Genomic DNA, 12532 nt, shown 5'->3' on the forward strand with positions numbered 1-12532 from the left:
TCGGTTTTTGCATTACCTGTGATTAGTACCACCATATGTGCAGGACCATGGGATGATAGCTACCATGGTTCTGCCTTGACTATGATTAGTACCTACTATATGAGGAACACCACGGGATAGAGGAAGGTCCCTGTGGTTAGTACTCTTATGTGATGAACACCATAGGGTTGCGTTGCCCGTAAATGGCGCCGCAATGTGAGAAAAACCATAGGTCTGTATTATATGTCGAATTTCATAACCTGTGAGTAGTACCATAATGTGTGGAATACCGCGAGTCTCTGCTACTTGTGATTAGGACCGCAACATTACAAATACCATGGTTCTACTTTCCTAACGATAAGTACCGTTATGAGCGGCCGATAACTTGGATTTTGGACCCCCTTTAGACTGCAAGCATCCTCGATTCAGTATTATGCTCTAGCAGCAGTCCCTTGGTCAGTAATCCTATTGTTTTTCCGTCAGTTTCTAAGACTGTAAGGTATTGCGGGTGGCATCCTCGGATTGTTTTAAATTCATATCCATCCATTCATTCTTCGTCCTCATGTTTTGAATTCTGGTCAGTGGAGAGTTTTGGGCTATTAATTTGCCATTCCATTTCGTCTCATTTCATACCATTAGGGGCCGATGACCTCGACGTTAGGCCCCTTTAAACAACAAGCATCATCATCATCACCAAGATCTCGTCTTTCTTCGCTATAATGCCGTTCAATGTAGACGGCGGCATCCACAGCTCCTTCGCCAAACCAACACGGGAAAGTGTAGATTACTCCACTTTCCTTATAATCTCCACTTTGTCCATAATTGTTAGTGCATTTCGCTTGATCGCTTTCCTCTGAGCCACGAACCTACTACGCAGGCGAAACCACTGCGGGTGGGGGACGTACATGTAGAATACACCCGCGGTATCCCCTGCCTGTCGTAAGAGGCGACTAACAGGGGCCCAAGGGGCTCTCAACTTGGGAGTGTGGATTGGCGACCACGGGGGTCTTAGACATGGATTTTGCAACCCTCTAGACATAAAGCATCATTGTGCTTTATGAGTGGTCCCTTGGTCAGTAATTCTATTATTTACGATCTTTCTTTTAAAGTCTGATCCACTGGTTTTTTTTTTGTTGGTTTCATGTCCATCCATTCATTCTTCGTGACATTTTTATTTTATTTGGTCGGTGGATGAATGTCAACTTTTTGTTATTTCATTTCGTACCATTAGGGGCCGATGACCTCGATGTTAGGCCCCTTTAAACAAAAAGCATCATCATCAACTTGGGAGTGTGGATTGGCGACCATGGGGCCCTTAGCTGAGTCTTGGCATTGCTTCCCGTTACTTGTGCCAGGCTCCTCACTTTCGTCTATCCTGTCCGACCTTCCTTGGTCGTTAGGGGCCGATGACCTTCGATGTTAGGCCCCTTAAAACAACAAGCATCATCATCATCTTCCTTGGTCAACTCTTGTTCTTTTCCGACCCCGACTGTATTAGACCATTCGAGGCCTAGGGAGTCCCATTTTCACGCCCTTCGTGGCCATTTTTCGAAGTGACGGATCCCTTCTTTCTTATTTTTCTCTCTTTACCCCCTGTGGGTGGGGGACGCAGACGAATAATACACCCACGGTATCCCCTGCCTGTTGTGAGAGGCGACTAAAAGGGGCGACCAAGGGACGATTGAATTAGAACCATGAAACTATTTTTGATTCGTACCATCACGCGGGGAACACCATGCGTTGCCTGAACTTGCGAGTAGTACCACCATATTAAGTACGAAATAGGTTTGTGATTAGTAGCAGCAGAGAGTGGTTCCCCTGTGGTTTTTCAGTACCCGTGCGTTGTACGCATGAGAGCAACACCGCGGATCTGGGCATTGCCTGTGAGTTGTACCATTATATGAGCGACACCGTGGGTCTGTGTTGGCTGTGATTAGTATCCACTATGTGAGGCCACGAACCTACTACGCTGGCGTAGCAGGGGGAGGGGTGATACTCCCACATGGCGCGTCCCAGGTGGCGGATAGGGGGATCCTTAGCGGCTTGCCCGCGGACTTGAGGGAAATAAAATACCTCTCGCGGACCAAGCACACTACCCCCTGCGGGTGGGGGACACACATGTATAATACACCCGCGGTATCCCCTGCCTGTCGTAAGAGGCGACTACAAGGGGCGACCAAGGGATGATTGAATTAGAACCATGAAACTACTCTTGATTCGTACCATCATGCTGGGAACATCATGGGTTGCATGTACTTGCGAGTAGTACCACTAAATTAGGTACGAAGTAGGTTTGTGATTAGTAGGAGTAAAGAGCCTGGCCGGTTGGTTTCCAGTACCCGTGGGTCGTGCCCCTGTGAGCAACACCGCGGGTCTGGACGTAGCCTGTGAGTTGTACCGCTATATGAGCGGCAACGTGGGTCAGCGTTGCCTGTGATCGGTACCCACTATGTTGAGGAACACCATGGGATAGTGCGAGTCTCTGTTGTTAGTACACTCGGTGAGGAACCTTATCGGTTTGCGTTGGCTATGAGTGGCCCCATTGTGTTAGAAACACCATAGGTCTGCGTTACCTGTACGAAGTACAATACTTGTGAGTAGTACCATCTTGTGTGGAACACCGTGAGTCGTCGCTAATTTTGATTAGTACCCCAACATGACAGATACCATGGTTCCACTTTACTCGCAACATGTACCATTCTGTGGGGCCTTAGACGTGGATTTTGCACCCCTTTAGTCATCACGCATCATTGTGCTTTCTAAGTGGTCCCTTGGTCTGTAATACTGTTATTTACGATCTGTTTTGCGTCTGATCCACTGTTTTTCTAGGGGGCTCTTGTCCATCCATTCATTCTTCATGACATTTTTCTTATTTTGGTCAGTGGAATATTTTGAACTTTTTGTTGTAATTTCATTTCGTACCATTAGGGGTCGATGAGCGCGATGTTAGGCCCCTTTTAAACAACAAGCATCCGCATCATCATCTTCTGCAGTCATTGGAAAATACACCCACAGTCTCAGAAGCAATCCATTTAGGTATCCTGTAACAGCACGGACACATCGGCTCACAGATGGCTGACTAACTCAGAGGTCCCATTCTTCACCAACAGCACCCTGATATGACCCTATGGTAAGCCAGTGAGGGTCTTTCGTCTATCCTATCCGACCTCCCTTGGTCAACTCTTTTTCTTTTCCGACCCCGACGGTATTATTGCATTCGAGGCCTAGGGAGTCTTTCATTTTCACGCTCTTCGTGGCCCTAGCCTTTCTTCGTCCGTCACTTCGAAAAATGAAGTGACGGATCCCTTCTTCCTTCTTATTTTTTCTTTCTCTTTACCCCTGTGGGTGGGGGACGCAGACGAAAAATACACCCACGGTATCCCCTGCCTGTCGTGATAGGCGACTAAAAGGGCGACCAAGGGAAGATTGAATTAGAACAATGAAACCAATTTTGATTCGTACCAACACGTGGGGAACACCATGGGTTGCCTGTACTTGCGAGTAGTACCACTATGTTAGGTATGGAAGAGGTTTGTGATTAGTAGCAGCAAGAGGGGGTTCTCCTGTGGGTTTCCAGTACCCGTGCGTCGTACCCATGTGAGCAACACCGCGGGTCTGGGCGTTGCCTGTGATTAGTACCCACTATGTGAGGAACACCACGGGATGTGTGGTTAGTACACCTATGCGAGGAACCTCATCGGTTTGCGTTGGCTATGAGTGGCGCCATTGTGTGAGAAACACCATAGGTTTGCGTTACCTATACGAAGTACAATACTTGTGAGTAGTACCGTCTTGTGTGGAACACCGTGAGTCTTCGCTACTTTTGATTAGTACCCCGACGTGACAAATACCATGGTTCTACTTTACTCGCGACATGTACCATTCTGTGGGGCCTTAGACATGGATTTTGCACCCCTTTAGACATAAAGCATCATTATGCTTTATGAGTGGTCCCTTGGTCAGTTATACTATTATTTACGATCTTCTCTTGAATCTGTTCGACTGTTTTTTGTTTGTTTGGTTGGTTGGTTGGTTGCTTGGTTGGTTGGTTGTTTGTTGGGTTCATGTCCATCCAACCATTCTTCGTGGCATTTTTTAAATTTTGATCAGTGGATGAATTTGACCTTTTTGTTTATTCATTTCGTACCATTAGGGGCCGATGACCTCTGTGTTAGGCCCCTTTAAACAACAAACATCATCATCATCATCATCATCATGGCAGTAAGGACCTATAAAGATCATTCATCACTGAGTTCCAAAAGTCTCTGAATGAAGGGGCTGTACTGGTAGGCTAAAGAATATTATCTTCATTCATTCATAGAGGTAACAACGAATTAAATAAGAAGAAGACAGTCGACCTACCTGGGTTTCAGCAGACAGTCCATATGGTCGTTGGCGTTTCGGAGATAATGTAAGTGAATCTACGAGATCTCTGTCAGCGTCTGGACTTAATCTGAAAATAGCAATGAATTCATCGTCGTACAATGAAAATGGGTCACGTTTATTTCGCCACTCTCTTCTTTCTACTTGCCGTTGAAGTCTTTGCACTCGATGCTCGAGATGCATGAGATCCAAAACAAATAAAGCATTGGCCATATGCTAGAGTTAAAGGACAATATTTATTTAAAAGTTCCTCAGTAATTAACCTAACCTCAAAATAATCACTTAAAAGTTCCCACCCAAAGTGTAATTTCCTAACCTACAAGTTCTAACGTTCGTACCGGTACAATTACCTAACCTAATTCGTTTGACCCAAAGTCCTTAGTCTTAGCATAAAAGACAAATCGTTATTAAACGACGAAATATGTTTGAAAACAATTTCTTTCATCTACGACTTATAAACGCTAACATGGCGTGTACCATGACAGCACACGTTCCAACGTTATTTTTGCACTTTCCAAATCTAAACTAGCTTCTTTAAAGGGGGGGGGGGGGGGGTAGAAAATCGACAACTTCTCGTACGCTCTTTCATGGAAAGTTTCTAAAAGTTTCGATTGCCCCCGGGATTCTAGTAGATTTCGAATATCGTCCATTTGTCTTATGATGGAAATGAGTATTAACAGTATATTGTTCCACCGCTGTAGAGCTTCTTGCTTCACAGAGTGCTGCAGAGGAGCCGAGTGACCCGATCTCTTCAGATAGCCTACTATAGCTCTTGCTGATAAGACACGACAGGATTTTAGGAGCTTCGTCGTCTACAAATGTCTATTGAAATATGTGACGAAGCCCGGTCATCAGGCAGTGATCAAAGCAAGGCAAACGGTCGTAAGATTCAAGTGCCTTCTTCATATCAGCTCCTTGGTCGGTTATTTATTTATTTATCGCGTGATGAATGTATGCATATATATATATAGTTTCAGGATAAATCTGCGTAGTCACAAGTCCGTACAATACTACAACTATAGGTCTAGTATTTTGACCCAGTCGGTTGCTTCATGCGATGTGCGGTGAATTTCCATTAGCGTTCCTTTGAAAGCTCGATTTGGGCAGTCAGCAACAATGTGGTGGATTGACTGAGAAGAGGCACCACAATCACAATCTGCAGAGCTAGTCCAACCCCATTTGCACAATAGATAACCCCATCTACTTTGTCCAGTTCTTATCCAATTAATGATTCTCCACTGTCGCCTTGGGAGATCAAATCCTTGTACGCGTTTAGAAGGATCCTCAACTAGATGTTTGTTGACTACTGAAGACTGATCCCACTGGGCTTTCCATGAACTGTTAACATGAAAAGAAGTTCCTTCAAGATCTGTTCCTGTACGCCAGGGTGGTTTCCGTAATTTCAGTCGTTGATGTTCAGTGTTTGTAATATCTTCATGGATGAGTAGTTGGGGGTTCTGCTGAATGTTTTCCCAAACCTTCAGGAGAGCTTCTGATCATCTTACGGCTGGAGGTGGAATATTGCTGAGAACAGGAAGCCATAGCGTGTTCGTGCTCCGAATGCATCCCGTGATAATGTGCATTGCCTGATAGAGTTGAACATCAATCTTCTTACTGTGAACAATATTGATCCAAGAGGGTCGGTGACAAGGCAATATTTTGTAAGATCATTCCTGTTAATTGCTGACTCAAGCAACCGTTCTCCGATTTCGTCTCGAATGTTCTCTCCTGTCTTAGGTATGCCCGGAAACTCAGTTGTTAGCAAAACAAGCGTTTCTAGCTGCCACTCGTCGTTAACATAATGCGATGTCAGTCAAAAAATAAATAAATAAATTCTCTTCTTGTAGTTATCAGATATCAGCGTCTAAAGACCGTATTTTGTCGGCCTCTTCCTTAACATGGCGTGATACGGTAGTAGGGTGCGGAAGAACACTTTCTATATTGACTTTACCATAAGTGGCTCCAACTTTGATGAGATCCTGCGAATCGTTCTTGAAGTCAATCTTACTACAAGTATTTAACGGTAGCAAATCTATTCCACTCATATCGATCAACTTATCAACAAAAAATTTCTTTATGCTGCTTCTTATTGCACGTTTTTGGTGGAATTGTGATCCACGAACCTACTACGCTGGCGTAGCAGGGGGAGAGGTGCTACTCCCACGTAGTGCGTCCGAGATGGAGGATAGGGGGCTCCTAACCGGCTTGCCGGCGAACTTGAGGGAAATAAAATACCTATCGCGGACCAAACACACTACTCCCTGCGGGTGGGGACGCACATGTAAAATACACCCGCGGTATCCCCTGCCTGTCGTAGGAGGCGACTACAAGGGGCGACCAAGGGATGGTTGAATTAGAACCATGAAACTACTCTTGATTCGTACCATCATGCGGGGAACACCATACGTTGCATGTACTTGCGAGTAGTATCACTAAATTGGTACGAAATAGGTTTGTGATTAGTTGCAGTAAAAAGCCTGGCCTGGTGGATTCCAGTACCCGTGTGTTGTACCCATGTGGGCAACACCGCGGGTCTGGGCGTAGCCTGTGAGTTGTACCGCTATATGAGCGGCACCGTGGGTCAGCGTTGCCTGTGATTGGTACCCACTATATGAGGAACACCACGGGAATACCGGCGCCCGTGACTAGTAGTACACCTAGGTGAGGAGCCTTACCGGTTTGCGTTGGCTATGACTGGCGCCATTGTGTGAGAAACACCATAAGTCTGCGTTCCCTGTACGAATTGCAATACTTGTGAATAGTACCATCTTGTGTGGAACACCGTAAGTCTTCGCTACCTTTGATCAGTGCCCCAACATGACAAATACTATGGTTCTACTTTACTCGCGACATGTACCATTCTGTGGGGCCTTAGACGTGAATTTAGCACCCCTTCGGACATCAAGCATCATTGTGCTTTATAAGTGGTCCCTTGGTCAGTAATACTCGAATTAACTAGGTTCTTTTTGCGTCTGATCCACTGTTTTTTTTGTTTGTTTGCTTTTTGTTTGTTTTTGTTGGGTTCATGTCCATCCATTCATTTTTCATGACATTTTTTATTTTATTTTGGTCAGTGGATGATTTTGAACTTTTTGTTGTAATTTCATTTCGTACCATTAGGGGCCGATGACCTCGATGTTAGACCCCTTTAAACAACAAGCATCATCATCATCACCTGGATGAACTACTGTGACTGCTAGATGGTTGCGTGTTTAATTTTAATGTACTACTAGTAGATGGCCGTGATAGCGTACCATCCACATGATCGAAATAATCAGATTATATAGGCCTACTGCACAGTTGTAAAACCAAAGTTGCATGAAGTCTTTTCAAGTGCAATTGTAAGTTTGCAGTATTTCCGAAAAATTTAAGATCATTTTTACGCACCAAGCACCTCACATATGTGACCTCTTGTGATGTTTTGAAATAGTTCCAAATTTCAGATCTTTTCGAACCTGGCTTAATTATGCACTAAATGTTTGAAAGAAATGTAACGGTAAACATATTTCAATAATAAACTAATGTTAATACGATACAAATCGTTACCAAAACAAATCGATGACACTCTTTGTTCAGACTTCAGAAAGAGACGTTTTCAGTAATTAAACCGCCAAGACCATGAACCTACTACGCTGGCGTAGCAGGGGGAGAGGTGAGACTCCCACGTGGCGCGTCCCAGGTGGCTGATAGGGCGGTCCTAAACGGCTTCCCGGTGGAGTTGAGGGAAATACAATACCTCTCGCGGACCAAACACACAAGCCCTGTGGGTGGGGGACGCAGACGAAGAATACACCCACGGTATCGTCTGCCTGTCGTAAGAGGCGACTAAAAGGGGCGACCAAGGGATGATTGGATTAGAACCATGAAACTACTTGTGATTAGTACCACCACGCGGGGAACACCATGGGTCGCTATTACTTGCGCGTAATACCACTATGTTATGTGCCAAATAGGTTTGTGATTAGAAGCACTATAAGAGGGACACCAGGGCTCTGGCTTGCCTATGATTAGTACCCACTATATAAGAAACACCACGCGATAGTACGAGTCCCTGTGGTTAGTACACTTATGTGATGAAAACCATAGGTTTGCGTTGCCTGTAAATTGCGCCACTATGTGCGGAACACCATAGGTCTGTATTACATGTGTGAATTTTATAACCTGTCAGTTGTACCATTATGTGTAGAATACCGCGAGTCTACGATACTTTTGATTAGTATCGCACCATGACAAATACCATGGTTCTACTTTCCAAGCGATAAGTACCGTTATGAGAGGCCGATAACCTATATTTTGGTCCCCCTTAGCTTTCAAGCATCACCGATTCAGTATTGAGCAATAGAAATAGTCCCTTGGTCAGTATTTCTATTGTTTCCGTTAGTTTCTGAGACTGAGGCATTGCGGGTGGGCTCCACTGATTGTTTTAAATTCATATCCATCCGTTCATTTTTCGTTCTCACGCTTTGTATTCTGGTCAGTGGAGGATTTCGGATTTTTCCTTTTTCATTGCATTTCGTCTCATTTCTTACCATCAGGGGCCGATGACCTAGATGTTAGGCCCCTTAAAACAACAAGTATCATCATCACCAAACCGCCAAGAGCAGTAGACAGGAAGCATGAGGAATAGAAGAACAAGTGTGAGGACTCATCGAGTTCAAGCGCGCCCCGTCAGGCATCGCTAGTGTGTGGTAGGTCCACAGTACCGATCAGCTGGTCAGGCATCGCTAGAGTGTGGTAGGTCCACAGTACCGATCGGCTGGTCTTAGGAATGGTGACACAGGAAACGCATTACTCCTGAACTGATATATATATATATACACACATTGCCTTTTTTTAAATGAGAGATTACAATTAAAATACCACGGCAGAGAACAATGGAAAAATATCGTACTCGGAAATAAAAGCCACGACCTTCATCACATGTTGCGAAAAGCATAAGTTACTCGAGTGTACATATACCCAAATAACACATAACTCCCAGCATATTAAAACAAACACCCATGAACTATTGACAGGTAATACTCTACTTACCAACTCAGTCGGTTACTTCACTTTCGAAAGCTTGCGTGAAGATTTGGCGGATATTCTAGATTGTAAATCTCGCCGTATTTCATTCATTCTGAAGAAAAATGGGAAATGATATATAAGTCTTTGGTTTATATCCATAACATGTTGAAGACAACAGCCAGCTCCTCAAGGATCAACTGAAATTTTGTCTATAGAATCAATACAATCAAAAAATATCTCGCCCCACATCGATTTCGAGTTCAGTTTTTCACTAATTATTTCCTCGGCCTGGAAAGTGTAACATATACCTTTCGAAGGGCGTGTTAAAAGCACTTTATTATTGTTGAAACGTTATCTTTTATTTTGGAGAGAACTGAAAATGTACTTTGATTATTATCACGTAGAGAATGGGCACAGGCCGAACACTTAATACATTTAGAAGAGTGATTAACAACGTACCCAGCCAAATGTACACTAAACACTTCTCAATCGAAGAGATTCGAACTGCGCTATCAAATTCAGGTATAGAGCTTTCCCAGTCTTCGATACTTACTGCATTATGAACCACAATTTTTGCTTAATTGAGGTTTCCACTGATTGTTTCACTGTCTCATTATGCATTTCCACATTATGGGCTAACATACGCATCTGATTAACATACGAGGTCAAGATTCTCTCCCGTTTAGGTTCAGAATTTCCTCCTACATTTAAAGCCTGCTTTATAGGGACGTAGACACATTGAAGCAGATGCAAATGGAGGAAATCTATTGTCGATGGATGATCATCTGAACTGAAAGAACGCATAATTCCGAAGTGCCTTTCCAAGGGATCCTTGGTGGGCTTTTCTGTTAACACATACTTATAACCTTTTTCCCAAAGCCATTCACACATATCCAAAGTACTCTGTAGGGCGACCATAAGTGATTCCAAGGTTCTATTGTAGGCAAAGGTGTTGTTAGTAGATCTCACAGTTCGAAGAAATTTAACAAGAGCTCTATGAGAAGGTGAACCTCTACGAAGAGCCTGAGAAGGGATGAATGCATTTAGTGCATCAGCAACAATATTTATATCACTGGTAAACGTTTCAGTGTCCTCACTACTTTGGAATCCTGCCAGTCCCATTTCTCGATAAAATTTCATACCTTTGAAAACACTGCCACTAAAAAGTTGGGAAGCAAGCCTAGCATTAATTCTCTGGAACGATGGTGGGTCTAAATAAGCAACTGGCAGCTTGGGGCAGGCTCTAAGCCCAGCATATCTTGATAGATCTTTAAAACGGTTCCTTATAGTAATTGAAATTAATGCCATTATAGTGAAGTTCTACTTTATCATGAAAGTGGTTTCTTATGCATTTCCATATATGCACGAAATCGGAGAAAGCCCGGATCTTTCTCCTAACATCCCACGAACCTACTACGCTGGCGTAGCAGGGGGAGAGGTGATACTCCCACGTGGCGCGTCCCAGGTGGCGGATAGGGGGGCCCTAACCGGCACGCCGACGGACTTGAGGGAAATAAAATACCTCTCGCGGAACAAACACACTACCCCCTGTGGGCGGGAGACGCAGATGAAGAATACACCCACGGTATCCCCTGCCTGTCGTAAAAGGCGACTAAAAGGGGCCCAAGGGGCTCTCAACTTGGGAGTGTGGATTTGCGACCACGGGGCCCTTAGCTGAGTTTTGGCATTGCCTCCACTTACTTGTGCCAGGCTCCTCACTTTCGTCTATCCCGTCCGACCTGCCTTGGTGAACTCTTGTTCTTTTTCGACCCCGAAGCTATTAAGAGCATTCCAGGCCTACGGAGTCTTTCATTTTCATGTCCTTCGTAGCCCTTGCCTTCCTTCGTCCGTTACTTTATCTTTCGAAGTGACGGATCCCTTCTTTCTTCTTTTCTCTCTTTACCCCCTGTGGGTGGGGGACGCAGACTAATAATACACCCACGGTATCCCCTGCATGTCGTGAGAGGCGACTAAAAGGGGCGACCAAGTGATCATTGAATTAGAACCATGAAACTACTTTTGATTCGTACCATCACGCGGGGAACACCATAGATTGCCTGTACTTGCGAGTAATACCACTATATTAGGTACGAGCTACGTTTGTGATTAGAAGCAGCCAAGAGCCTGGCCTGGGGTTTTCCAGTACCCGTGCGTCGTACCCATGTGAGCGATAACGTGGGTCTGCGTTCCCTGTGATTAGTACCCACTATGCGAGGAACACCAAGGGATAGTGTGGTTATTACACCTAGGTGAGGAATCTCATCGGTTTGCGTTGGCTATGAGTGGCGCCATTGTGTGAGAAACACTATAGGTTTGCGTTACCTATACGAAGTACAATACTTGTGAGTAGTACCATCTTGTGTGGAACACCGTGAGTCTTCGGTACCGTTGATTAGTACCCCAACATGACAAATTCCATGGTTCTACTTTACTCGCGACATGTACCATTCTGTGGGGCCTTAGTTGTGGATTTTGCACTCTGTAGACATCAAGCATCATTGTGCTTTCCACGAACCTGCTACGCAGGCGTAGCAGGGGGAGAGGTGATACTCCCACGTGGCGCGTCCCAGGTGACGGATAGGGGGGTCCTAACCGGCTTGCCGGCGGACTTGAGGGAAATAAAATACCTCTCGCGGACCAAACACACTACTCCCTGCGGGTGGGGGACGCACATGTAGAATGCACCCGCGGTATCCCCTGCCTGTCGTAAGAGGCGACTAAAAGGGGCGACCAAGGGCTGACTGAATTAGAACCATGAAACTAATTTTGAATCGTACCATCACGCGGGGAACACCATGGGTTGCCTGTACTTGCGAGTAGTACCACTGTATTAGGTATGAAATAAGTTTGTGATTAGTAGCAGCTGGAGGGGGTTCTCCTGTGGGTTTCCAGTACCCGTGCGTCGTACCCATGTGAGCAACACCGCGGGTCTGGGCGTTGCCTGTGAGTTGTACCACTATATGAGCGACACCGTGGGTCTGCGTTGGCTGTGATTGGTACCCACTCTGTGAGGAACACCACGGGATGTGTGGTTAGTACACCTAGGTGAGGAACCTTATCGGTCTGCGTTGACTATGAGTGGCGCCATTGTGTGAGAAACACCATAGGTCTGCGTTCCCTGTACGAAGTGCAAACCTTGTGAGTAGTACCTTCTTGTGTGTAA

Source organism: Anabrus simplex, chromosome 4 (genome assembly GCF_040414725.1).
Source record: "Anabrus simplex isolate iqAnaSimp1 chromosome 4, ASM4041472v1, whole genome shotgun sequence".
Taxonomy (NCBI): domain Eukaryota; kingdom Metazoa; phylum Arthropoda; class Insecta; order Orthoptera; family Tettigoniidae; genus Anabrus; species Anabrus simplex.